The following is a 6000-nucleotide window of genomic DNA, read 5'->3' on the forward strand; positions in this document are numbered from 1 at the left end:
GGCTGTCTGAAGGTATGGACAGCTATCAAAGCTACTATACATCACATTAAGAACGATGAACAAATGAAAGTCGGACACAAATATATAATTTAAATGATTTATTGAAGTTTGCAATGTTTTGAACAGGCATCCACACAGTCACCTACTTTGTAATGTTCGATACCTCCCTGTAAGCGTCACGATATCGGACTCTCACCCACAACCTCACATACGAGTACTGAATGTGCAGCAAAGTGATCTTAGGAAGGCAGATATAGCAAAAGATGAACGTAAACGACAAACGATGTTTCTTTCCTGGTAAGTCAACAATGGGTCCTCAATGTACACGCCCCGGATTCCTATGACGAAAATAATAGAATGTCGCCAGTTGTCATGACTCAACTTATAGACAAGTTTACGCGCCAAAACACGGGTAGCTCCATGACACTACACAAATGCACTTCATTTCCGCCGGAAGTCTTTTGCACAGCGTCTGTCGGTGTAAACCGATGTAAACAGTCAGACGGGCACTGGTGTAAACACAGCGATTTCGATGCTAACAGTGATGCTAGCTTGGGAACACGATTCTACTTCTTTGACTGGAGATGGCGTTACTCTCCCCCACCCGAATTCAGTGCAAAACTGGGAGGATAACATGACGACGTGGCCCAGCATAAAACCAAAAATAAACTGCCTTATTTAGGTCATGCCCACAGGAGCCAACAGTTGTCTGTTGTTTACATAATGCACAATTTACATGATCTCTTTATGCTGTGCAATATATCATATGTGCCTGTACTGTTTGAGTGAAAATAAAGTTTGATGTAATTTAATTTCATTATTGCACTGTTATTGCATTATTGCATTTCATATGTTCCTTAGAGTGCTACAATTTCTTTTAACACAGTTCATCATTCATATTAAGCTCATACTGTACATAAATAACACTGAATGAATTAATTGTTGAGAGGAAACTAAAGAAATGGCTTCAACAAGAAATATCACATGTTTAATCCTAACAGGTATTACAAATTAAAATATAAAAGCAGCCCACACAATTACATCACTATGAAAATATTCATATATAATATTAAAAAATACAATGCATGCAGTATTTGTTGTGTTTATCTGTATTTAATGAACAACATGGCTGGGTGCTGGGTGCTCGTTTGTGGTCGTAGCACTCTCTATCTAACCACTCGTTCAGGTGCTTTCTCGAGTGATTGCAACCAACTACCGCACACGTAGTTCCCGAACCACTTTTCTTCATGTTGTAATTGTTATAGCCTCTTTGTCTCTGCGATATCAGTGCTTTGTCGGCACAACGGAGCTAGCTAGCAAAACAAACCCAGTCCGCCAAAACGGAAGTGCATTGCATCGAAGGGAGGAGTTCAGGATGTAGAGCGGAAACGGCTCAATAACTTGTGTATACTGTAACACCGGGCTTACTCTTCTTCTCTCAACATTGTATGTATACTCTGGTTACACTGCGCCCCCTATTGGCAGGAGTATATTAGAACACAACAGCCATGAAGTTGGCTTTGATCCTGTGTAGTTGTTGATTGTCCAAAGGAAACCGGATAAACTGTTGGATGATATGTGGTCTAGAGAGCGCGTTGATGGTTTGGTTTATGGCACGGCTGACTGATGGTTGCGATATTCCTAAATCGTCGGCATTGCAAAGTTGCATTTTCCCTGTTGCTAAATATCGTAGTGTTGCCAAACATTTTATTTCCGGACTAATTGGGTTATTCCTGTTAGTCGGGGATGTTATTGCATCCTGCACTAATTCCACAACAAGTTTGATACCCTCACGATTTAGCCTATATCTCTTGATCAATTCACAGTCTTCCATTGTCTCCAAAACATTTCGTCTCGCAGCCATTTTCAGATTCTTTGTGAATAGGTCTTACTGAGTTAGGAGTCCTCTCGAGGACTTTTAAGCTCTCCTAAACTTAGGTGCTACTTTTAGGCCTAACATACTTTGTGAATTGCTCTTAGTGAATACAATTAGGAGTCCTAAATTTAAGACTGACACGCCCATTATGTTTAGGAGTTTCTCCTAAATTCGCCAGTTAGGAGCTACTTTTAGCCCTAAGATCCTTTGTGAATACGGCCCCTGATCTCTACAGAGCTCGTTAGCTCAACTATAAACACCTGTGTAATGGAACACAATGATGTCATCACTCCAACTGACATGCTCAGAGCAGCAGACTTCAGATAACAGTGTGTAAACAGTCCAGCCGTGAAGACATCTACGGGACAGTTTTGACATTTCTTCAAATGCCGTTGCCATGGCAACACAATGCTCTTCTTCAAACACGGTTTTCTCATAACTTCAGTGAAAATACTCCAAACAGCCTAGAACTTCACAGGTTTGGTAACGATGCAGCCATCAACGCATCTAAGCGTAGTATGAGGTGTCATCAAATGCTGTTGCCATGGCGACGGACCACTCGCCATGAAACACGATGTGGCTGTAAATCCCATCGACACGGTCCAATCGTCCCCCAATCTTCACTTGTATATCACCGGTCCATGCCTCAACAGCTCTACGCCAATTCTGAGATCTCACCATATGTCGTTTCCATGGAAACGCATCCCTCGCCATAAAACATGATGTCGCTATAACTCCTATGAAAATGTTCAAAAAGTGCTCAAACTTCACATGTGTGCTAACAGTCCAGCCGTGAAGACATCTACGGGACAGTTTTGAGATTTCTTCAAATGCCGTTGCCATGGCAACACAATGCTCGCCTTGAAAAACACGGCTTTCTCATAACTTCAGTGAAACTGCTCCAAACGCCCCAAAACTTCACAGGTTTGGTAACGATGCAGCCATCAACGCATCTAAGTGAAGAAACACACTCCTCAATGTCAGTTTCGGTGATTTATTGACAAGGATGACGACACCCTAAAACAGAATAATGCAGCAAGATAAGCTGACAAAGTATTACATCCATGCAATTCAATCAACACAAATATATACCACGAAACAGAGTATAGTAGTATAATAGTATAATATATATATAGTATAATATATGGTATAATATAATAGTGGAAACAGTCTTACATGAATGAGTGGACGAACGTCTCAACTCGAGGCGGAGTGCATGAACAATGTTTGAACTAAAATGGCCGCTCGGCACTTCCGGGTCAGAGCACGGCATAACCGGGCAGCGACAGCAGTGACACTGCCCTCTAGTGGCCGGCGATAAACTCTTCATCCCCCCCAGACCGGAAAGCTATGGGCCGGAATAGGTTAACGGTCTACATCCCGTATCCAGCTGCCAGACTCGGGCTCGTAACGTGCAGGCGGCCTCCTCAAGCGGCCCGGCCGAGTCGGCTGGGGCAGCGTCGGCGGCGACTGCGGCACCGGGAGCGGTGCACCCAGGAAGGCACCCGTAGGAACAGCGAGGTCAGAGGACGCCCCATCAGCAGGCGTCGGTGGGGAAGCGCCAATAGCCGAGTCGCGGGGCCCGACAGCCGGCCGCTGAGCAATCCCCTGGGGCGTCGCCCAGCCCGGGTGGATAGGTGGGGGCTGATGACCCAGGGCAGCGGGCGGCGGCGACGGCGCAGCCGACCGCTCGCGGGCGCAGGGTGTGGCCGGCGTGTAGGCACGGAGGAACCGCCGGTTGCGCAGTGTCAGACGTCCCGAACCGTCAACCCTGACCCGATACTGGTCGTGGCCCGGCGACTCCACCACGATCCCCGACCTGTCCCATTTGTGGGGGCTCGGGCCTTGCTGGTTCTGGAGGAATACCCTTTCGCCGAGTGCCAATGGGCGGAGCGGTCTCGAGTGAGTCCCCAGAGACTCGGTGGTACGGGACATACGGGTCCGAAGGGCGTCCTCCTTCGCCGCCCATGCCTCGCGCCATAGCAGGCGGATATGCGGGTTCGAGAACTTCTCGAGGCGGTTCACGAAGGAGAGCGAGCCACGAAGTGGGCGGCCGAAGATGATCTGTGCTGGCGAGAGGTCGCAGTCGGGGTCAGGCGTGTTACGCAACTGCAGCATAGCGCGCAGGAAGCGGTCCTGATCAAGGCTGCCCGACGGGCCGGTGTTGGACATCAAGAGGCGCTTAGCAGTCTTAACCGCAACCTCCGCCCTCCCATTCGACTGCGGAAAGCTAACGGAAGACACACGGTGTTCGACGTGCCATAAGCGGAGGAAGTCCTCGGTGTGGCTCGCCTTGAATTCCGGACCACCGTCGCTCGAGAGCTCCTCCGGTACGCCGAAGGTGGCGAAGAACGACCGGAGGTGTTGGACCAGGCCAGCTGAGCCCGCCAGGGCAGTACCCGCCGTAGAGCTCAGGACCTCTACCCAGCCCGAGAGCCGATCCCCGACAACTAGGTAGTGACGGCCCCCATAGTCGAAGAAGTCAGCAAACACCGCCTCGAATGGCGTGGACGGGGGTGGGGACGGCCGGGGGGGTGTAGCCGCCTGTGACGGAGCATTGCGGTTGCAGTCTGCACACCCGTCCCTGGTGGCCTGAATGTCCCCGGACATCCCGGGCCAGTAAACTATGGCTCGGGCATGCTGCCCCATGGCTGAGGTCCCCTGGTGAGCGGCATGGAGATGCCGAAGGACCCTCCCACGGAGGGATGGGGGAACCACGACGCGGTCCCGATAGAGCAGGACGCCGTCCTGGGCGTAGACGGACTCACAGACCGATGACAGACTCGCCAGGGCAGGGTCGTTAACGTCAATCCCACCCTCTTGCTCGATGAGTTGGAGGAGGTGGCCGAGGCATCCATCAGCCGCTGTTTCCCGTGCGAGGAGGGGCCAAGAGACGGCTCCGAGCTCCCTTGCGTCGTCGCGGATGGAGGCCATGAGTGCTGACTCCATGGCGTCAGGCCCGCTCGGCAGCCCCAATGAGAGGCCGTTCGCTGAACCCGAGGGGGAAGGATGCCTCGACGTGGCATCAGCGGCATAGTTGCTCTTGCCAGGCAGATGCACAATGTCGAAGCGCCATGGGAGGGTGCGCTGCTTCAGTCTAAACAGACGCGAGTTTGTGATCTCATCCAGCGTACGGTCGCCAAAGATTTTCACCAACGGCTTATGGTCGGTGACCACGACGAGGTTGTCGGACCCCTGCGTGAAGTACCGCGTCTGTTCCAGGCCCCATGCCACAGCTAGGGCCTCTCCCTCGACGGCTGCATAGCGCTGCTCCGCAGGGGACAGGAAACGCGAGCCCGCGAGGGTGACCCTCCACCCTCCTGGACAGCAGTCCGGTATGCCCGAGGCACAGTGACAATGTTGCTGGAGCAGGAAGTAGCCAATGCCACGCATGGACCAGTCAGGGCGGAGGCAGGTACGCTTCTGCATGTCCTAGATCTCCACGCCCTCGCGGATGGCCTCCATTATGGCTTGCTTGGACGTCTGGAAGGCCTCCTCCAGAACGGGGGACCATAGGAACGCACAGCGTGGGCTGAGGAACGGCTTAAATGGAGCCATCGTGTCACGCAACTGGGCGTAGTTAGCCACCTGGTTGACAAGGCCGAACCAACTCCTGATGTCCGTCGTGGAGCCTGGGGTGGGGAAGTCCCGGATGGCGTCCAAGTATTTTGGGAGCGGTTCGATGGTAGATTCCGACACCCTGAAGCCAGCGAAGTCGACGCACCTCTCCGCGAACTGAAGCTTGTCCGGATTCAGCACGATCCCCGATCGGCCGACACGCGTCAGGAAGTCGATGGTCCTCCACCAGTGTTGCTCCAGGTCGGTGTCATAGTGGATGGTGTCATCCACACAACGTTCCTTGCGTTCATAGTCCGAGAGGACGGCGTCAAACCGACGGTTGTAGCCATCCCCTGACGACAGGAAACCCTGTGGTGCCCTGGTGTAGCGCCAACGGCCGAAGGGCGTGATGAAGGTAGTGAGGTGGCGATCCGACTCACGCAGGGGAACACTGTGGTAGCCGTTCCAGGCGTCCGTGACGGTCTTCCAGGTGCCCTTCGGGACGCGGCGTGCGAGGTGGAACGGGGACTCAGTGGCGAAGGTCTCACGTTGGCAGAACTTGTTGA

Source organism: Notothenia rossii (assembly GCF_949606895.1).
Source record: "Notothenia rossii genome assembly, chromosome: 3".
Classification (NCBI taxonomy): Eukaryota; Metazoa; Chordata; class Actinopteri; order Perciformes; family Nototheniidae; genus Notothenia; species Notothenia rossii.